Raw genomic sequence first — 23,828 nt, forward strand, 5'->3', positions numbered from 1 at the left:
GTCCTGGCCATTCATTCTGAAGGGAGATGGAATCTCAGTGTTGTGTCAATTTGCATTTTTCTAATGGCCAATGATGATGAACATTTTTTCATGTATTTATATGCCATTTGTATTTCTTCATCTGAGAACTGTGTATTCATCTCACATGTCCATCTTGGATTGGGTCTTTGAATTTCGGGGATCTGATTTTTTTAAATATGCTTTAGACAGAAGTCCTTTTTCTGAGGGAAAGTTCACTAAGATTTTTTTTCCCAGTTTGTGGGTTTTCTTTTTACTGTGCTGGAGATTTCTTCTGACATGCAGAAACTTTTTAATAAACCATGATCCCAGTTACTGATTCTGGGAAGTATTTCCCGTGTGGTTTGATGCCTGTTCATGAATTCTCATGAACTCATGAATAACATCAAGAGTTTTACCTAATTTGTCTTCCAACAGATATAGTTTTTCTGTTTTAATATTCAGATCTTTGATCCATTTAGATTTTGGTTTACTACATGTTTATAGGCATGGGTCTAGTTTTAGTTTTTGGAATAAAGAGAGCCAATTTTTCCCGCATCATTTACTAAAAAGACAGCCATTCTTCCAGTGAATACGTTTGGCCCCTTTATCAAAGATAAGGTGATTGAGTGTGTTTGTTGTGGTGGTTGTATCTTCTAATCTATTCCATTGATTTTCAGATATATTTTTATTCCAGTACTATGCTGATTTTATTATAGTAGCTTTGTAGTATAACTTTAAGTTAGGGCTTGTGATGCCTCCTGACTTGCTTTTGCTGCTTAGAATAGTCTTCGCTATTCTAGGTCTCTTCCGGTTCCAGATGAATTTAAAAGAGTGAGTTCTCTAGACCTATGAGGTATGTTGGTGGTATATTCCTTGGGGTTGCATTGAATTTGTATAAAAGTTTTGGGAGAATGGCCATTTTCACAATATTTATTCTTCCTATCCATGAACAAGGGATGTCCTTCCATTTTCTAAGATCCTCTTCAATTTCTTTTTTCAGGGTATTACAATTTCCCTGTATAGATCTTCTACTTCTTCCATGGGATTGATTCCTAAGTATTTCATTTTTTTGGATACTAGTGTGAAGGGTGTGGCTGCTCTTATTTCTCTCTCAGTAATTTTGTTGTTAGTGCCTAGGAATGCTATTGATTTTTCAGTACTTATTTTGTATCCACCTACATCCCTGAATTTATTTATTATATCTAGGAGTCATTCAATGGAGTTTTGGGGGTCTCCTATGTAGAGTATCATGATGTACAAATAATGATAATTTTACTTCCTCTTTTCCTATCTTTATCTCTCTCTCTTTTTTTTTTCTCTCTTGTCTAATTGCTCTGGGTAGTATTTCCAGTGCTATGCTGAATAGGAGCAGTGATAAGGGACATCCTCATCTTGTGCCTGATTTTAAGGTAATGGCCTTCAGTTTTTGGCCATTTAATATGAGGCTGGCTGTTGGTTTGTCACACATGGCCTTTATCATATTGAGGTTAGGACCATCTATTCCAATTTTCTGTAAGGTTCTTATCATGAATGAATGTTGGACCTTATCAAAAGGTTTTTCTGCATCTATAGAAATGATCATGTGAATCTTTATTTTGGCTTTATTGACATGGTGGATTACATTTATTGATTTATGTATTGGGGACCATCCTGCCTGAGATGAATTCCACTTGGTCATGGTGTATAATCTTCTTGAGGATTTGCTCCATCCTGTTGGCCAATATTTTATTGAGGATCTTTGCATCTGTGTTCATTAGGGAGATTGGCCTGTAGTTCACCTTTTTAGTTGGGTCTTTCTCAGGTTTTGGTACTAGAGCAATATTTGCTTCCAGGAATGATTTAGAAAGAATAGCTTCCCTTTTGATTTCATTGAAGAGTTTGAGGAGTGTCGGCATTAAGTCTCCTTTATATTTCTTTTAGAAATCCACAGTGAATCCGTCTGGGCCTAGGTCCTTTTGTAGGTAAGGACTTAATTACATTTTCAATTTCATTAATAGAAATTGGGTTATTCAGCAGTTTTACACCTTTTGGACCCAGCTTTGGTACTCCATGTTTCTAGAAATCTGTCCATTTCTTCTGTGTTATCCAACCTATGAGAGTAGAAGTTTTTGTAATAGGTGTTGATGATCTTCAGTATTTCCACAGAGTCTGTAGTGATTTCACCTTTTTCATTCTGTTATAGTTTGAGAACTGGTGGTCAACTTAACGCCAACTGGATTACATCAGCATGCATTGAGAGAAGATGCTCCACCTGAGTATGGTTGTCAGGCTAAATTGGTTGAGAAGAAGGGAGGTGAGAGGGATTGAGGCATTAAGGAGGCATTGTGGGTTCTCTTACGAGTTGCTGTCTGAGCAGTTGGTTCTCCTGGAGAAGCTTTGGTCCTCATTTCGAGCATTGCTTCCTGGCTCCGGAGGGGAAGACATGTGCTGCTTGGTCTCCAGGATGAACTTGTCACACTGCTTCCTGCCATGTACCCAACTGTGCTTGTCATTGGAGGAGCTCGGGGCCTCCGTGTCACTGAGGACAGCTGTGGTGCCTTTCAGGCTAGCCCTGCTCTTTGTTGTGAGTGTGACTTCTCAGCTCCAGTGTAGAACCCTCATCCCACTAGCACAGCTCCTTCATCCTGCTGGCATAGACTTTCTGGCTTCCACCGCTGACCCTTGGGTCTTCCTGGAATAGATCCATAAAAAAGACTGGAGTGAGTCCTTCTTGTGGGCTCTGGACTTTCAGTTGGACTTGTGGAGGCATTGTCCTGAGCTCTGGGTTTTTATCTGGATTCATGTGGGACATTGCAATAGGGTTTAGGCTCTTGACTAAATAATCTATGTCTTTGGTGTTGCGGATAGATTTCCTGCATTTGTTGTGTTAACTTCCGGTGACCATTATAAAAATATTATGAACTCCATGTCCTAATCTTAGTTGTTCTCTGTGTACAACCACTGACTACAACAGAAATTGGTTCCAGAGGAGTGGGGTCATTGCTGTTATGTTGGCTGGCCATGTGATTTAAGAACTTTGGAAATTAATTTGGAAAATATTTGAGAGACTGGCCAAATTTGAAACAGCCTTTGTGTGCTATATTATTTTGGAGACTCTGATCGGAACCTGGAAGATTGGAGTACTGATGGAGATGCTGCCAATTAAGATGAAGCTTGGGAAGCTTCTGTTGGGAAAGACTGCAATGTCTGCTGGAGTCCAGGTAGTATACTGTGCTTTAGATGAAAATTGGTCTTCTTATTTGTATTTAGAGATATTACCTGGGTGGCAGAAGAATTTCAGTGCAGTCTACTTTTGAGTGGTAGCATGGTTAATTTAGTGAACTTTTGACCAGATGTATTTTGAAAATTTAGAGCAAAGATCCAGTAGAGTAATTTAAAACACTTGGCCAAGAAGGCTCCAATGGAACTGTGGGTTATAAAGATAAAACAGACAACATGGTTGTTTAGAAGAATAGAATAATAAAAAATCAAGAGTACATTTGAATTGCGGGAGATTCTTGTATTTTAGTCTTGCCATGCTAATGTTAATGGGAAGCAAGGACTGTGATTGTAGTGTGATTGTAGTGTAGTTCTTTTAGTGTGATTTTAATGTTTTATATGTTTGTACCTAGGTTAATTTATCAAAGTACTGTGTTTTAATGTTGAATCTTGGTCACCTTTTAAATGTTTTGGTTTTAATGCAGAAATTAAGTGTAAAAAGAATTATGTATGTATGTATGTAATGGCAGGAAGAAGGTGTGTCTTGCTCTTTGCTGGTTCCTGTTTTGCTGTTTGCAGCTGCCATGAACTGTGGCCCAGCCATGCCCACCTGCCTTGGAGCCAACTAAGTGTGCACTGAAACCTCCAAAAACTGTAAGAAATAAACCTTTCCTTTTCCAACTTTGGGCTTCAGGTATTTTGTCTCAGTGATGAGTAAAACATAACTAAGACACATTCCTTATTGCATGAATTTGAGCTTTTTCTTTCCTTTTTTAAATAAGGTTGGCTAGGGGCTTATCAATTTTTTATTCTTTCAAAGAATCAACTCATTGATTCATTGATTCTTTGGATAGTTTTCTTAGTCTCTATTGCATTAATTTCTGCTCTGATTTTCATATTTTTCCCTTCTTTTGGCTTTGAGCTTGACTTGCTCTTCTTTTTCTAGATGTTTGAAATGTAACATCAGGTTGTTTATTTGTATTTATTCTGTTTTCCTGATGTGGGAACTCGGTGCCATAAATTTTCCTCTGAGTACTGCTTTCATTGTATTCCACAGATTTCGGTAAGTTGTATTTATATTTTCATTTGCTTGTAAGTATTGTTTAATTTCTTCTTTAATTTCTCCTGTGACCCACTGATTGCTAAAGAGTGTATTATTCAATTTCCATGTGTTTGTGTGGTTTTTCAAGTTTCTTTTATCACTAATTTCTCATTTCATGGTGCTATGATGTGACAACATACATGGGATAATTTCAATTCTTTTGCATTTATTTATATATGTTCTTTGGGGTATTATATGGTCTATTTTAGAGACTATTCCATGTACTGTTGAGAAGAATGTATATTCTGTTATTGTTGAATGAAACACTCTGTATATGTCTATCAAGACCATATATTCACAGGTGTGATTCAGTTATGCTATTTCTTTTCTGATTTGCTATTGGTTGATCTGTCTCTTGATGTCCATGGTGTGTTAAGATCACCTGTTATAATTGTGTTATTGCTAATTTGGTTTTTCATTTCTATTAATACATGCTTTATGTAAGTGGGTGCTCTCAAATTTGGTGCATATATATTTAAGATTGTTATCTCTTCTTCTTGGAGTTTGTCCCTAACCAGTATGTAGTGACCTTCTTTATCTCTTAGGATCATTCTTGGTTTGAATTTCACATTGTCTGCAAACAGAATTGTCTGCATTTCACATTGTCTGCAAACCTCCACTTTTTTTTCAGTTCCTTTTCCATGAAGTATTGTTTTTCCTCCTTTGACTTTCAGTCTGTGAGTATCTTTTTGGGTTAGGTTAGATGGGTTTCTTGTAGGCAGAATATCGTTGGATGTTGTTTCTTGATCCATTCTGCCAGTCTGTATCTTTTAATTGATGAATTGAGACTATTTGCATTAATGCTTATAACTGTCATATAAAGGTTTTATTGTTGACATATTATCTTTCTGCCGTTGCTTCTTTATCTTTTAGTTGTGTTTAATTGTCTGCCTTACTTAGTGGTTTTTTCCTGTGTGTATCTAAACTGTCTTTCAGTATTCTTTTCAGGGTTGGCTTGGTGATCATGAGATTTTTCAGCTGTTCTTTGTCATGAAAGTATCTTATTTCTCCATCAATTTTGAAGGACAGTTTTTCAGGGTACATCAGTCTAGGCTGGAAATCATTTTCCTTTAGGATCTGGAATACTTCACTCCATGCTCTTCTTGACTTTATTGTTTGTGTTGAGAAGTCTGCTGTGATTCTGAGAGGTTTTCCTTAATAGGCAATCTGTCTTTTCTCTCTGACAGCTTTTAATATTCTGTCCTTATGTTGGATTTCTGGGATGGTGGTTACTGTATGTCTGAGTGTAGTATTATTTTGGTTATGGCTATTTGGAGTTCTGTATACTTCACTAATCCTAATAGCAGTTTCCATTCTCATGTTTGGAAAATTTTCATCTATTACTTCTGTAAATAGCCTCTTGAAATAATTCATGTCATCCCCTTCTTTTTCATTTATCCCTATCAATCTTATGTTGTTTTTCTTTGCATCATCTTGCAGCTGTTGAATTGTTATTCTTGATTCCTTATTATTTTTAAAAGATCTTTCCTTTCCTGTTCTCCAGCTTCAATCTTGTCTTTGAGGTCTGAAATTCCATCTTCACTTTTCTTGAGGTGGTTTAGACAACTTTCAATGGAATTTTTGATTTCCTGTATATGTCTTTGAATCTGCTTCATGTATTCTGTTTGTTTCTTATATTGTTCATCCAGGGAGTCTTTTTGTTTTGTTCCTCTAAGTTTTTTAAATGTGTGTTCTTTAGAGGTGTTCAGCATCTCTTTCGTTACTTTATCATTTCTTCTTCTACCTGGGAGATTATTTCTAGTTTGAATTCTTTTAAAGCTTCCAAAAGTTGCTTCTTTATTTCAGCTGCTATTATTTCAGACATTTCGGGTGTATATCATATATATTTTCTTCAATTATTTGGCTCCTAGGCTTTCTTGGGATGGGCTGGAGGTTTGAGATTGCATTTTGGTCTTTGGTTTTGCCATTTTCCCATATTTCTGTGTTTCAAGTGTTATTCCAAGGCTTCCATTGGATCTGTTGGAAATCACCTCCTATGCCCTCCACTTCTGGAACTGAATGGAGGTTGCTGAATGTGGTCCAGTCAGGCCAACATGACGTCCTGTGTCACCTCCCATGTTCCAGGAAGCTGGGTAGGCACCTAACCACTGTGGATAATGATCCATAGTTCTCCCCTGGCAAGACCAATGAGCTCACTTCAGTGTGCTCTCAACTCCTGTATTGAAGAAGATTGCTGGGTGTGGTCTAGTCAGGCTGCAAATCTCACAAGCCTGTCTAGCATGTCTGGAAGCTAGGTGTATCCTTTTTTTTTTTTTTTAGAGGAAAAAGAGAAAAACACAAAACAAACCAAAGCGGCGTAAGGGTACACGCAATACAGAACTACAAAAAAATAACAAAACAAAACAAAAAAACATAACAGTAAGAAATCACCTGCTAGTAGATTACACACTGTCTTCTTGAAAATAGTTCCTCAAATCACAGTATCAAAGAACACAAGGTGGACATTCAAACAGGGAGACTGCAAACAGCTGTGTTCAATGTTCCAAAAACATTGATATAGTCAGCTATTTAACACCCCCAAACACACTTGCTGTTATATCCGTTAGAGCTCTTTTTCTTTTTTTTTTTTTCCCTCTCTTTTTTACAACAAAATTTACACATTTTGGATTTTATTACTCCTTAGTGCTTATTACTTTCTTTGGCGGGGGAAAGAATACAGTCAAATATGGCAAAACAAAGCTGTCAGTCAATACCAAGGATAGACATAGCACATGGTGTAGAACAGAGTACAAGTTTATCAACAATGGTTATCAACATTGTCCCTTGTTTCCTTAAAAAGAATTGTCTATCTCATTAGATATTATAAAGTTGGACAAAACAGTAGAGAACAAGACCAATAAAACTTAGGCATTGTAAACATTACAGGACTTCCAAAGAAGACAATAGTCAAACCAGAATGGATATCTTAGTGAATCTTATTGTCTTCAAAGTAGTTGCCTATGTCTTCAAACTTGATACTACCATATAGAATGGAACATCATCTAATCAGTCAAAACAAGATCGTGGGAGTACTACAGGACTTCAAAACAAGTTAATAGGAAATCAAAAAGAGTTACTATTTATATATCCTAATTTTTTGAATTTTTTCTTTAATTAAGACAAACATAAGAAATGACTAAATAATTTTTTTAAAACAATAAGGGTGAGATTGAGATAAAATAGGACATAACAATATAACAATAGAGGTCACAGCATGACTGTTTCAACAACCTAGTACTTCACCACCATATAACCTGACTTAATAGTAGTTACCATAGTGTCTTTTTCCTTGAAATATTTGGATAAAACTTCATATACTCTAGCTTCAAATATTTTCAAATCAAGAAGCCCAGAATAAAGCCTTTCTAATTAATGAGTGAAAACTTTATAAGGCTCCAAGGCCACCTAATGGGGAATCATTATTACCACATATTTTTATATATTTTAATCATTACTTACATTAGGGAAACTATTCGGTATTTACTCATGCGAGAATGATTTATTTCACTTATGAGTATGGTCTCAAGCTGCGCCCATTTATTGATAAATATCTCAATGTGATCCTTCTTTATAGCTGAATAATACTCCATTGTATAGAAATACCACAACTTTTTTATCCATTCCTCAGTTGATGGACACTTGGGTTGTTTCCAAGATCTGGCGATTACAAATTGTGCTGCTATAAACATAGGTGCACATATATCACTGTGGTATGATGCTTTCAGTTCTTCTGGGAATATGCTTAGAAGTGGAATAGCTGGAATAAATGGGATTTCCAGTCCCAACTTTTTGAGAAATCTCCAGACAGATCTCCACAAAGGCTGTACCAGTCTACACTCCCACCAGCGGTGCAGGAGATTTCCTTTTTCCCCACAGCCTCTCCAGCATTTGTTGTCGGTTTTCTTGATCCTGGCCATTCTTTCAGGAGTGAGATGGTATCTCAGTGTGGTTTTAATTTGCATTTCTCTACTGACCAATGATGATGAGCATTTTTTCATGTATTTATTTGCCATTTGCATTTCTTCATCTGAGAATTGCGTACTCATCTCAGATGCCCATTTTTGGATTGGATCTTTGAATTTTGGAGGTCTGAGTTTCTTTAATTCTTTATATGTTTTAGACAAGAGGCCCTTGTCTGAGAGAGAGTTCACTAAAATCTTTTCCCAGTTTGTGGGTTTTCTTTTCACTATGCTGGAGATTTCTTTTGACATGCAGAAACTTTTTAATAAGAAGTGGTCCCAGTTATTGATTCTGGGAAGTATTTCCCGTGCAGTTTGAGTCCTGTTCGTGAATTCTTTACCTACTCCTATGTCTCCAAGGTTTCTACATAATTTGTCTTCCAATAGATTTAGTGTTTCTGTTTTAATATTCAGATCTTTGACCCATTTAGATTTTAATTTAGTACATGGTGATAGACATGGGTCTAGCTTTAGTTTTCAGCAAATGGAGAGCCAGTTTTTCCAGCACCATTTATTAAAGAGACTGTCATTCTTCCAGTGAACCTGCTTGGCTCCTTTATCAAAGATAAGGTGGTTGAGTGTGTTCGTAGTTGTGGTTGTATCTTCTAATCTATTCCACTGATCTTCGGCTCTGTTTTGATTCCAATACCATGTTGATTTTACTACTGTTGCTTTGTAGTATAACTTCAAGTCAGGGATTGTGATGCCACCTGCTTTGTCTTTGCTGCTTAGAATTGCCTTTGCGATTCTAGGTCTCTTCTGGTTCCAGATGAAATTTAGGAGTGATTTCTCTAGATCTATAAGGTATGTTGATGGTATTTCTATTGGGATTGCATTGAATCTGTATAAGAGTTTTGGGAGAATGGCCATTTTCACAATGTTTGTTCTTCCTATCCATGTGCAAGGGATGTCTTTCCATTTTCTGAGATCATCTTCAATTTCCTTTTTCAGTGTATTATAATTTTCACTGTATAAGTCTTTCACTTCTTTCGTAAGAGTAATTCCTAAATATTTCATTTTTTTGCTTGCTAATGTGAATAGTCCAGTTTCTCTTATTTCCCTCTCTGTAATTTTGTTGTTCGTGTATAGGAATGCTATTGATTTCTGAGTATTGATTTTGTATCCAGCCACATTACTGAATTTATTTATTGTATCTAAGAGTATTTCAATGGAGTTTAGGGGGTCTTCTATGTAGAGTATCATGTCATCTGCAAACAATGATAATTTAACTTCTTCTTTTCCTATCTTTACCCCTTTTATTTCTCTTTCTTGCCTAATTGCTCTGGCTAGTACTTCCAGTACTATATTAAATAGGAGTGGTGATAAAGGACATCCTTGTCTTGTGCCCGATTTTAAAGTAAAGGCTTTCAATTTTTGGCCATTTAGTATGATGCTGGCTGTTGGTTTGTCATAAATGGCCTTTATTATATTGAGGTAAAGACCATTTATTCCAATTTTCTGTAAAGTTCTTATCATGAATAAGTGTTGGACCTTATCGAAGGCTTTTTCTGCATCTATAGAAATGATCATGTGATTCTTATTTTTGGCTTTATTGATATGGTGGATTACATTTATTGATTTGCGTATGTTGAACCATCCTTGCATTCCTGGGATGAATCCCACTTGGTCATGGTGTATAATCTTCTTGATGATTTGCTGGATCCTATTTGCCAATATTTTATTGAGGATTTTTGCATCTGTGTTCATTAGGGAGATCAGTCTATAGTTCTCTTTTATAGTTGGGTCTTTCTCAGGTTTTGGTACTAGAGTAATATTTGCTTCCAGGAATGACTTAGGAAGGATTGCTTCCCTTTCAATTTCATTGAATAGTTTGAGGAGTGTCGGCATTAGGTCTTCTTTATATTTCTTGTAGAATTCTGCAGTGAATCCATCTGGGCCTGGGCTCTTCTTGGTGGGCAAGGACCCAATTACATTTTCAATTTCATTAGCAGAGATTGGGTTATTCAACAGTTTTATATCCTCTTGATCTAGCTTTGGTACTTCATATGCTTCTAAGAATCTGTCTATTTCTTCTGTGTTATCAAACTTTTGAGAGTAGAGGTTTTCGAAATAGGTGTTGATGATCCTCTGTATTTCTATTGGGTCTGTAGTGATTTCTCCTTTTTCATTTCTTATTGCATGAATTTGAGCTTTTTCTTTCCTTTTTTAAATAAGGTTGGCTAGGGGCTTATCGATTTTATTTATTCTTTCAAAGAACCAACTCTTTGATTCGTTGATTCTTTGGATTGTTTTCTTAGTCTCTATTGCATTGATTTCTGCTCTGATTTTTATAATTTCCTCTCTTCTTTTGGCTTTGGGCTTGACTTGCTCTTCTTTTTCTAGCTGTTTGAGGTGTAACATCAAGTTATTTATTTGTATTCGTTCTGTTTTCCTGATGTGGGAACTCAGTGCAATAAATTTTCCTCTCAGAATGGCTTTCATTGCATCCCACAGATTCCGGTAAGTTGTATCTGCATTTTCATTTTCTTTTAGGTATTGTTTAATTTCTTCTTTAATTTCTTCTGTGACCCACTGATTACTCAAGAGTGTGTTATTCAGTTTCCATGTGTTTGCGGAATTTTTGCAGTATCTTTTGTCATTAATTTCTAATTTCAGAGCGCTATGATCCGATAATATGCAAGGGACGATTTCAACTCTTTGCATTTGCTTAAATATGTTCTGTGAGCTAATATATGGTCTATTTTAGAAAATGATCCATGTACTGCTGAGAAGAATGTGTATTCTGATGTTGTTGGGTGGAACATTCTGTATATGTCTATCAAACCCATTTGTTCACAGGTGTGATTCAGTTCTGTTATTTCTTTGCTCATTTTCTGTCTGGTTGATCTGTCCCTTGGTGTCAGTGGTGTATTAAGGTCTCCTGTTACAATTGTGTTACTGATAATTTGAGTTTTCATTTCTGTTAATAATTGTTTTATATAACTGGGTGCTCTGGAGTTTGGTGCGTATATATTTAAGATAGTTATCTCTTCCTCTTGGAGTTTTCCCCTTACGAGTATGTAGTGACCTTCTTTGTCCTTTATGGTCATTGTTGGTTTAAAGTTCACGTTGTCTGCAAACAGAATGGCTACTCCTGCCTTTTTTTGGATTCCTGCTGCATGAAGAATTGTTTTCCATCCTTTAACTTTCAGTCTGTGAGTATCTTTCTGGGTTAGATGGGTTTCCTGTAAACAGCATATGGTTGGATTTTGTTTCTTGATCCATTCTGCTAGTCTGTTTCTTTTGATTGGTGCATTGAGACCTTTTACATTAATGGTTATTACTGTTAAATGCTGGTTAATTGTAGGAATGTTATCTCTCTGCTGTTGCATCTTTATCTGTCTGTTCTGTTTAATTATTTGCTTTGCTTAGTGGTTTTTTCCTTTGTGTATCTAAACTGTCTTTCAATATTTTTTGCAGGTTTGGTTTGGTGTTCATGAAGTTCTTCAGCTGTTCTTTGTCATGGAAATATCGTAATGCACCATCTATTTTGAATGATAATTTTGCAGGATATATCAGTCTTGGTTGGAAATCATTTTGCTTTAGGATCTGGAATACTTCACTCCATGCTCTTCTTGACTTTATCATTTGTGCTGAGAAGTCTGCTGTGATTCTGATAGGTTTTCCTTTATAAGTGATCTGTCTTTTCTCTCTGACAGCTTTTAATAATCTATTCTTGTGTTGGATTTCTGGGATGGTGATTATTATATGTCTGGGTGTAGTTTTATTTTGGTTATGACTGTTTGGAGTTCTATATGCTTCACTGATCCTGATGTCAGTTTCTGATCTCATGCTTGGGAAATTTTCAGCGATTACTTCTCTAAATATCCTCCTGACATCCTTCATGTTGTCTCCCTCTCTTTCATTAATCCCTATCATTCTTATGTTATTCTTCTTTGCATCATCTTGCAGTTGTTGAATTGTTGTTTCCTGATTCCTTGTTATTTTCAAAAGATCTTTCCTTTCCTGTTCACTAGCTGCAATCCTGTCTTCAAGGTCTGAAATTCTATCTTCACTTTCATTAAGGCGCTTCTTACAACTTTCAGTGGAGTTTTTTATTTCCTGTATATCTCTGTGCATCTGTATTATGTATTCTGTTTGTTTCTTATATTGCTCGTCTAGGGATTCTATCTTTTTGTTTAGTTCCTCCAATTTTTTATCTGTGTTTTCTTTAGATATATTTAGAATCTCTTTCATTTCTTTTATCATTTCTTCTTTTATCTGGGAGATTATTTCGAGTTTGAATTTCTTTAAAGCTTCCTGGAGTTGCTTGTCAATTTCAGTGGCTATTGTGTCTGATATATGAGGTGGATGGGATATATTTTCTTCTATATATATCGCTCCTAGGATTTCTTGAGATGGGCTGGAGGTTTGAGGTTGTAATTTGGTCTTTCGTTTTGTCATTTTCCTATATTTCTGTGTTTCAAGTGTTATTTGAAAGCTTCCTCAGGATCTGTTGAAAATCCCCTTCTATGTTTGGAGCTACTGAGACTCTGGCACCGCGCTACCCCAAGCCATTGGGCCTACAGAACCAGTGGCCCTCCTCTGCCTGCTCAGAACTCCGCAGTTCCAGACGAGCTGGGCCTCAGGGACACTGTGCACCCACCTGCCCCTTGGAAGCTCCACAGTTCTTCAATCGCAGCCGGGTTAGGGTACTCACCACAGGCCGCAGTGCTTCAGGAACCTGTGGACCCTCCCTGGTTGCAGAGATATCCACAGTCCTCCAGACACATGGAGAGGCCGATGCAGGCACCCCAAATCTGCCCATCTCCTCCTCTGCAGACCAATGGCCAGGCGTGGCAGCTAAACAGGTTGGGCTAGGCTGATAGTGTGGGCCCGCCCACCCGTCAGTAGCTCAGCAATTCTCCAAGTGTAACCGGAATGGGGAGGCTGATGTGGAAGCCTCAAACCCACCTCTCCCCTTCACTGCACCTGGAAGCCTGGGGGAACTCCAGCAGTCTGGGCGCAGATATCCAGAGTCCTCCAGACATGCAGAGAGGCCGGTGAGGGCACCCCAGATCTGCCCAGCTCCTCCTCTGCAGACCTATGGCCAGGCGCGGCAGCTAAACAGGCTGGGCTAGGCTGGTAGTGTGGGCCAGCTCACCTATCGGGAGCTCAGCAGGTCTCCAAGTGAAGCCAGAATGGGGAGGCTGATGTGGAAGCCTCAAACCCACCTCTCTCCTTCACTGCACCTGGAAGCCTGAGGGAACTCCAGCAGTCTGGGCGCAGATATCCAGAGTCCTCCAGACACGCAGAGAGGCTGGTGAGGGCACCCCAGATCTGCCCAGCTCCTCCTCTGCAGACCTATGGCCAAGTGCGGCAGCTAAACAGGCTGGGCTAGGCTGGTAGTGTGGGCCAGCCCACCTATCAGGAGCTCAGCAGGTCTCCAAGTGAAGCCGGAATGGGGAGGCTGATGTGGAAGCCTCAAACCCACCTCTCCCCTTCACTGCACCTGGAAGCCTGGGGGAACTCCAGCAGTCTGGGTGCAGATATCCAGAGTCCTCCAGACACGCAGAGAGGCCGATGAGGGCACCCCAGATCTGCCCAGCTCCTCCTCTGCAGACCTATGGCCAGGCGCGGCAGCTAAACAGGCTGGGCTAGGCTGGTAGTGTGGGCCAGCCCACCTATCGGGAGCTCAGCAGGTCTCCAAGTGAAGCCAGAATGGGGAGGCTGATGTGGAAGCCTCAAACCCACTTCTCCCCTTCACTGCACCTGTAAGCCTGGGGGAACTCCAGCAGTCTGGGCGCAGATATCCAGAGTCCTCCAGACACGCAGAGAGGCCGGTGAGGGCACCCCAGATCTTCCCAGCTCCTCCTCTAGCTGGGTGTCTCCTTGACCACTGGTAGCGATGATCTTAAACTCTCTGGGGATGTGGGATGGTCAAAAGTTAGAAAATCATAAACATGGAGTCAGATTTTTTGCACATAGGAAGGGGACTGAGAGATCTAGGAGGGAGAAGAGGTGCAGGGTAAAGGGAAATAAAAAAGATTAAAATGTGTGATGCACAGGTATCAATTCCCATGATGAAAGGAATCAATATTAACCACAAGTGTGGGAAACCCTGTAATTGGCTGCCACCTTATAACTGCAGGCCACAGCGCCTTAATTCCCTCTAGGAGTTAAGTTTGGTATTTAAGCAGCACCTTGCACAGCTTGTTTAGCCTGGCCCATTATTCAGGGATTATGCTTATGAGCATGGGAAATTTGAATTAACCTATAACCCTCGGTCTTGCCAATGTTGCTAAGTTACCTGCTGACGTCTCAGAACCCAAATCCCTCCTCCCCAATACCCTATATATTTGATACTCATTCCTTGAATAAATGAGACTTGATTGGACTTCTTCATCTTGTCTCTGCTTTGTGTCTCTTGTTTCCTTTCCATCCCCACTTCCTCTCTAGTGTCTCCATGGACTTACCTGCAGGCTGGGTCACACAAAGATATGCATGCTGATAAAAATTAAAATCTTTTAAAACTGTAGTATCCAGGGATTATCAGGGAGGAAGAAAGGTCAAAGGTTGAAGTCAAAAGATTTTTAGGGTATGAAACTATTCTATTTGGTATTGTAGTGGTGCACATGTGTCACTATATGTCAAAACTCATAGAGAGTACAATATCAAGAGTGAACCCTATCTTGAGCCTTCAGCTGTGCATGCAGATGATTTGTGACTCTCAGATTAACGATTATACCAGAGATACAGATCACTCTGGCAGACTCTGTATACACGAGAAGGCTGGGAAGCAGGGAGCAACTGAGATATGGAGATTCTGTCTATTCTGGCTAATTTTCTTGTGCAGTTAAAACAATTAAAAAATGAAGTCTGTTTTTCAAAAGTGAGATAGTGTTAAAAATGTAGTAACATAAATAGATAACAGCATGAACAGTTCATAAATAATCTGCTCCTATTTTAGTCATTTTTAGAAAATATCAAAAATATGATTTATACTTTAAAGACATGTTAACCTCCTTTTATAGTCAAACAGGCTATAAATTCTCTTTTGATTTCACTGAATGTCCTCAGAATACAGAAAAAATTAAGCTGAATGAAGTCCAACAGAGGCATTGATCTCAGGCAGCCTAGTGTAACTAAAGTGCTATAAATAGAACAGTAAGAAAAATCATTGTAGTTTTTGAGTGTTCCTTTCAGTTAGAAAATAATGACACATTCTGCTAACTGAATTTTCTCAATTTAAGTAGAGCATGAAATGTGGCAATAAATTGTCAAGATTCATGAGTAGTTTTTTGGACTTTTTTCTCCACAGATTATGTTGAAGAAAAATAATATTTAGAATACTATTTCCAAAAAAGAGATCTAAAGTAAGTCTACCATGAACTTACTACATTGGAGAATTTCATTGTGATGAAGACAGAAAACCACTATGTCCTACATACATAAACATTTTTACAAGTCTTTCCTACTGTCTTCTTTTAAAAAATTAATTTTTCCTAAAGAAGCTTGTTTGTTGCTCCAGTGAAACCTTTTACCTTTTGTAAGGTATATGTATATAAACACCATATTCCAATCACTTTTCTGAATCAGTATCAATGAGCATGCATATTTTTGTACAAGCTATATACTGATACTTTTTTCTCTGTCATTTGCAACTTTAATTAACAGGTTTTTAGGTAGTAAACCTCAAAATGATAGAAAAATTATTCCTTAAACTGTTTATGTTAGCTTTAATTTCCTTGTTTTGTTCATTCAGCAGTATAATAAATTATAATATAGATAGAACAAAAGAATTAAACTTTTCAAATTTTAGTAATAAATAATATTATGAAACTGTGTATTGTTACAGTAATACTTGACCAATCACGTTCAAATAATCGTGCATTCAAAGACAGGTATTCTAGCGAGTGATCCTGGTTCACACTTGTAATTCCAACACTATGGAGATTGAGGCACCAAATTCTATATCATCAAAAATATACACAAAAGTAACTCAAAGAAAAATAAAATTTAAATTACTGCATATGAGTCTACCTAAAATTTTAGCAATACTTCTGTTACACAGAATCAAAAGTTTAAGATACTTTTTAAATTTCAGAAGTTTTGTATATTATAAAATAAGACACATTTTAATTAGTGTTTCACTTACATATTTTTATGTGTATGGCAGATATATTAAGCAATTTATAACATTATCGTTTGCCCTGCAATGAAGAACTGCCTCAGTTTTAAAAACTCCAGAAAAAAGCACCCGCAGAACTGGTCACACTGAAAACTGCAGGAGAAAGAAATTCATAGAACAGCATGGATGTCCAACCCACATCAGAAAAACAGAGCCCAATATAAAAAGTGAGTAAAATTAATAACTTGTTCTTAAAAAGAATAAACAAAATAGATAAATTCTGAGTCAAATTTGCCAAAAAAGGAAGAAAATATTCATACCAAAGCAATTAAAAATGAAAAAGCAAAATCACAGCACACACTGTCAAAACATAAAAGATTATTAGTAACTACTCCAAAGTGTCCCATTTTCCCTAAATTGAAGAATCTAAAAGAAATGGATTCTTAAAGAAACTAAAAATAAATAAATAAATAAATAAAAGCTCTAAATAGTCCTATAATAAGGAATAGAATTAAGAAGTAATTAAAAAATACTAAAAAAAGAAAACCCCAGAACACATAGCCAGGCATAGTGGCACACTCTTGCAATACCAGCACTTGGGAAACTGAAGCAGGAGAACCACCATGAGTTCAAGGCCAGCCTGGGCTACATAATGAGTTCAAGGCCACCCTGAAATACATAGAAAGATCCTGACTTGAAAACAAAACAAAATAAGAAAAGAACCCAATAGATGCACTGTTGAGCTCTATGAGCACTTGAAGGAAGTTAACACCAATATTTCTCAAGCTCATTAAGTAAATTTAAAGGGAAGGAGTATTGCCAAACTTATTCTTGGAAGCCAGCATTATCTTGATTCCAAAAACAGACAATGACTCAACTAAGAAAGAAAAGTACCAGCCAATTTTTTAAATGAATATAGGCACAAAAATTCTCAACCAGAACCTGGCAAACAGAATGCAACAAATCATTAGGAGTCATATTTCATGACCAACTAGATTGTATCACAGATATGCAAGTATGTTTTAACATATGCAAATCAATAAATATAATATATCATATAAACAGAAGCTAGGGCAAAAATCATATGACCATTTCAATAGAACAGAAAAAACCTGTGATGTGAAGCCACATTAATTAATGATTAAAAATACTCCATGACAATAGATATTGAAGGAATTTATTGCATTCAAATGAAAAACACTTGTAACAAACCTGCTGCAAACATCATATTAAATGTAGAAAAACTGAAAATTTTATCTTTAAAATCAAGAACAAGACAAGAATTTCTATTGTTATCATTCTTGTTTAATATAGTACTCAAAACTTTAGCTAGGCAATCAAGCAAAAGAAAAATAAAGCAGGCACATATAAGAAAGGTAGAATTTGAACCATTATTAGATAAAAACAATCTTTTACATAGAAGACCTCTAGAACTAATAAAGAAATTCAGAAAAATAGCGAGATACAAAACCAATGTGCAAATAACAGTTGAATTCCTGTATGCCAATTATTAATTCACTGTCTTGGAAATTACTTGCACAATAATCTCAGCAAAAATTAAACATTTAGCAGTGAACAGAAGCAAGGAGTGAAAGACTTTTACAATGAAAACTATGGTGCTGGTACTGTGCTTTGGAAATAGAGACGAAAGAGGCAATCCTTTAATGGAAAGATATTACCTGTTCCTGTCTGCACAGAATCAATGCTGTCATAATGTGCACACTACTAAAACTTACATATAAACTGAATGAAATTTCAGTCAAAATACTTTCTCTCAAACCTAGATAAAGGTCTTGAAATTCATAAGGAAACAGAAGAAATCCAGAATAAACAAAGCAATTCTGAAAACAAAAGGAGATCATAAGATATCACAATCCCAGATTTCAATTTATATTGCAAAGCTATCATGATTTTCAAAAAAGCATGGTACTGGCACAGAAAGAGACATGTAGGTCAGCACAACAGAATAGAAGATGCAGAAAGAACACCAAACATATTTTGCAGTCTGATCTTTGATCAAAAGTGTCATAAACATATACTGGAGGAAAAATAGACTCTTCAATAGGTACTTCTGTTTCCACCAGTTGCATACATATAGAAGACCGAATCTGTACCTGTATCTTTTCACCATTTATTAAACTACAATCAATATGAATCAAATAATGAAATATTAAAATACTAATATGCAATCTACTATAGGAAAAAATAGGTAAAAGTCTTGGAGATATAGGTATAAGTAAGTATTTTTGAACAGAACTCCAATTACAAGGAATAACTTCATGGATTAAAAAATGGGATTATGCTAAATTGACAGGAAAAGAAACAGAAAATAGAGTAAAATATAAACTATACAATAAGAAAAAATTGTTAGTTATTCCTCAGAGGACTAATCTCTCTAATACATAGAAAACTCAAAAATTACATCCCCACAAAATAAAATACCCCATCAAAACAAGAGGGATTAAAATGAATAGATGCTTCTCAGAGGAAGTAAATTGCCTATAAATACATGAAAAAAATCTGACCACCATTACCCATTAAAGGAATGCAAGTTTAAACAAAATAAATCAAGACTACTCTGGAACAAATGAGTATCATCAAGAAATAAAATAATAATAAAGCCTGGTGAAACTGTAGGAAAAAAAGGAATCCATGTGCAGTACTGGTAGGAATATAATCCACTAAAATCATCATGTAAATCATTATGGAGATTATTTGAAAAGCTAAAAATAGAAATTTCATTCACTCTAGCTGTTCCCTTCTTCAGTATGTGCTATGGCTTGTAGCTAGATGTCCTGTCAGTCTCATGCACTCATGGGAGGCAGGCTTTTCAGAGGTAGCTGAATGTACAATTTCTGGTTGATTCATGCTCCAATGCTGGGATTAAGAGTATGAATGCTTCACTTGCTCTAGGGTGGGTAGCCTAGAAATAATGTAAGGGACAGAAAGAGGCTTGCCACTTCTCTCTGTCCTGTTGTGCTCTGTCTCTGTCTCTGTCTCTGTCTCTCTCTCTCTCTCTCTCTCTCTCTCTCTCTCTCTTTCTCTCTCTCCCTCTCTGTCTCTGTCTCATCTAAATTTTGGGATAATTAATTGAATTGTTGTTAAAGCCTAAATGGAAAAGTGCCAAACAAATTTACTCTATTAAATGTGTATTTTTACCACTTAGTGTCTAAGTCAGCACTCACTTTTGAATAATTGACTGTTCCTTTCAGAACAGCTTCATATCTGTAGAGAAATTGTAAAGGTAATATAGTCTCCAGATATTATTGCTCCTCCTGTAATTGGCACCGGTACTGTTCATTTTAAGTACATCGGTGGAACACATTTTTATCACATTTCCATTACACGTTATCCAGAACTCTGAGTATCAATGTGACTTAGACAGTCTGACGGTGTGGACGTAGACACTCTCTCATCAAGTTATGCCCCATGGGAGTTTTTTTCATCTTCTGCTATTTAATTTATTCATTTTACCACTTACTATAGCAATGTTGGCTCATGATTATGTGTTATCTGTTTTAGACGATAATCCAATATTATATTTTATATTCTGTTTCTAGTTTTGGACATTAGGGACTTTTTAAATTGTCCTGGTAATTTTGTAGATCAACTAATTTTATTGGTATACTCTAGAATATATAATGATCATAAGGAATCATAGGAAATTCGTATCTATACATGATATAACTTAATTCTTTTTTTTTTCTGATTCCTCTACTCTCCCTTCAACCTCTTTTACCTACTTATTTACAAAAGTCTTGTTTCCATTTTTCCCTCTTTCTGCATTTTGATTTCCCTTTCTTTCCCTCTTCCCTCTTCTTAGTTCCCCTTTTCATTTGAAAATTTTCTTCCTATATCACAATATGTATTACAGATTTCAGTTCTTTTTCCACTTTTGTTTTTCATACCAGAGAAACACTGTGGTATTTACACGTATGTATGATTTATTTCATTTAAGAGTATGGTTTCCAGGGTATCTATCTATTTACAAATGTCTCAAATTATCATTTTTATGACTGAGGAGTACTCCACTGCAGAAAATATCACAGCTTCATCTATTCATACGTAGATGATGTGAGCTGTTTCCAAGATTTAGCTATTACCAGCAGTGTCTGCTATAAACATAAGTGTGCATGTATCACTGTGATGTGATGCTTATAATTCTTTGGATAAGATACTAAAAAGTTGAAATGAAACCTCTAGGTTTGGTTTTTTGAAAAATCTGTGCACTGATTTCACAAAAGTTGCACAATTTCCTTACCATTGTGACTTTGCAATATGTTTTAATTCTTGGAATATACTCTAGTTCTCATTATCCTATACCAGCATAGATTTGATACTTTTGTCGGTGAATAGTGTTAAAAATTATGGTCTAAGTAGCAACCATCTGGTGTACTAGGTACTGGGTCATCATTGCGCTAACTCCCTCACCTGGGAGATCAAGGAAGTGTTTGTACTCATACAAACCTTTGCACATTCTCAGACTACAAGCATGACTTTTCATGTACACTACTCTGTTTTCATTAAGCCTGACATAAGTCCACATTTCTGTCTCCAAATCTACTGTTACTTTAGAGATCATTCTAGACTTTTACTGTCTGCTGCAACTTCCAGTGCCAACAGAGACAATGACAATCACCAAATTCATTTTCTTTATTGCTCAATTCCTACACTGAAATGAGATGGCATCAGTTTTGATAACCTATTCCTGCATGAAGAATAAATGAAAAAATCAGGATTTGCTGCTTAAAAGGTTATTTTTCCTTCTTTTGGCCTTTACAGATACTGCTCTTTTAAAAGAGACCCTTTGCTGCTATTGCCTTCAGTGAGATTATTTCACACACTTATAGTGAAATTACATATATTTTTAAATTCTGCATTCCATCTTGAGATACCCTGGATTCCTAAGTATGTCAAATCTGTGTGTATGTGTATGTGTGAGGGTATGTAGGGGTTCATGCATGTCTGTTCATGTTCATATATGTATATATGTCATAAATTAAAAGTTTTCATTGTTTTAAAATGTTATCATTCTCTCTACTTATACTCCCTACATACACTATTTAAAACAAATAGAACAAAGGATTATTATCCACATTTTCTAACAGATTATTGGAATTATGATTCTGTTCAGGAACCTTTTTATCCTATTTAGGTTATTTATTTACTTATTTATTTATTTATTTTTGATTTATTTCACTGTTAAACATTGTAAGTCTTAAGTTTGCTTTCACTAAAAAGTCTGATTTTAAAAAATATTTCAATATTATCAATTATTATAAATGTTATTTTCGTTCTGATATCTTATTCTAAACATGTAATTATTTTAAATAGTTTAAAACTTTCATTTTTTCCAAGAGAATACTCATGTAATTTTCTTCACATTTTTATTTTCCTTTGTTATAATTCATAATCTTCATATTACTTAAATCAATTTTAATGTTGCATAACTCTGAAAGATTTTTTAAAAGCAATTTTTGATTAGATGTCTATTGGGCCTTAAATTATTTTTATATAGTAAAACATAAAATAGGCTATCACAAACTATTTCTGATGGATCATTTGGTCTTGTATTATAGGAAATACAGTATAGCACAGAATAGAACTCTATGTAGGTTTAATACTCATCCCTTGTCATTTACATAACCAATATCTAAGTATTTTTGTAGGGGAAAGACAGTGCAAAATATAAAAAAGCAAGAGCCATATTGCTAGACTAAGGAATAAAGATCTCTACTCAAATCCATTATTTAACAAAAATAAAGAGAAGCTGGCAGAAATTATCAAAGAAAACATTTTGAAGTATGTGAAATTAATTAAAGTTTTGTGATTGAATCTTTCTCCAATTCTCCTCTCTCCAATTCTATACTGAATTCTTAAACCAATAGCCTCATAATCACAGAGTGCTTGCGAGTGGCTGAGCCACCCCTGAAAGCAGAAGAATGAGACCGCAGCTTCTGAGCAGTTTGAGGATGATTATTACTTAGCCCATGTATCACCTCCCTGAAAATTTCCATTTTTATGCCTTAGCTTTATCTGAACTAAGTCATCTTGTTCTTTATATGAACAATGATGTGTCTAGGTTGAAATTATCATTTTCATAGCCACCACTGGTAGTGACATGTTTGGACTAATGAGACACTGATCAACACCACAATGAGGAAAGTAGGTGACACGATATTCACAGAGGCCAGGAACTAACTTATTTTGGGGACATAGACACTGAAACAATTAATTAGTATGTAATAGAATAAGCACAGAAGAGTCCATAAAAGAAACAATACCAACAAAAACACCAGCAATGACAAACAGTAGGAAAAAAATCTAATCTATAATATTACCACAAAGTATTATATAAAATGCCCAGTTTTCAAAGGGAAAATTATGCTTAAAAATGGAAAAGTTTGATGCAGTCATAAGGAGGGAAAAGTAGTTGAGAGACAATGTCCCAAAGGAAACTGAAATGTTTTACTTATTAGACAGATTTTGCCAGCCTTTATACATATGTTCCATAACTAAAGGGAACACAGTTAAAGAGGTAAAGAAAGCTCCTGGAATGACATAGCAGTAGGCATATAGAGCTCCAGATACACAGCAAGATCAATAGACTATCTGAAAAAAAAATGGTAACCAACCTTTCAAATTTGATGGAAAAAATCTGTACAACCAAAAAGCCCCAAAGACTCTAAAAAGGATATTCTTAAAAATCCACAACTGGGAACACTGTAAACAAAATACCAAGAAGCAAAGTGAAGAAAGGAATCTTGAAAATAGCCTAGAAATAAATTCATGCCACATGGAAAGATTCACTGTTAGACTAACATGAGTCTCATCCTAAAAATAGAAGCTTAGAATCCCCCAAGAAAAAAATAAAAGCAAGATGCTTCCACATTCAATTACTGAAGTATCCTTTAAAAAGCAGAGGAAGTTAAAGCATTCTGAGATAAACGTTGTAAAAAAAGTTTCTGGCCGATCTCAAATACAAGAGATATTTGTAAGTCATAAGATATAGTTCAGTCTGATAATAAAATATACTAGATGGTGATTTCAAATCATATACAGGAGTGAACAGTAACAGTAAGATAAATGTATATGCAACTAAAAAGAAAATTTAAGCATATTTGTCCTTGAAAAATCTGTTTTTCTTAAATTTCATATCAAAGATACCTGATTAGAGAGAGACTATGAGTAAAAATGTAACATATTATCAAAGTAGCACAATGAAGAAAGTAAGAACCAACACTATTTTGCTGGAAAGTTCCAGTAAACTATTAAAATTATGTTAGTACTAATCTAAAGTAAATTGTTTAATAATAATAATACTTGGAGAAGCTGGTAGAAAGGTGTTCACGTAGTAAAAGAGACAGCAAGGATATTCTTTAAAAATTTCATCTGTCATAGAAATGGAGGTCATGAGAAAACACAGCAACCAAGAATTCATATATAAAAAAAAATGTAAGGTCACAAATAAATCCAATCTCATCAATAACTGAATTAG

General features: G+C 35.9%; 1 long non-coding RNA gene across 1 annotated transcript; it reads left to right on the top strand.

The window, feature by feature from the left end:
* The first annotated feature begins 2,311 nt into the window (after positions 1 to 2,311).
* Positions 2,312 to 13,786, top strand: LOC134478029 (uncharacterized). Its single transcript, XR_010050370.1, has 3 exons — positions 2,312 to 3,200; positions 3,729 to 3,852; positions 12,688 to 13,786. It is a non-coding gene; the product is annotated as an uncharacterized LOC134478029 (long non-coding RNA).
* Positions 13,787 to 23,828: the final 10,042 nt, after the last annotated feature.

This window comes from Cavia porcellus, unplaced genomic scaffold (assembly GCF_034190915.1).
Source record: "Cavia porcellus strain 051 isolate PalLab524CR breed Dunkin Hartley unplaced genomic scaffold, mCavPor4.1 scaffold_11, whole genome shotgun sequence".
NCBI lineage: Eukaryota > Metazoa > Chordata > Mammalia > Rodentia > Caviidae > Cavia > Cavia porcellus.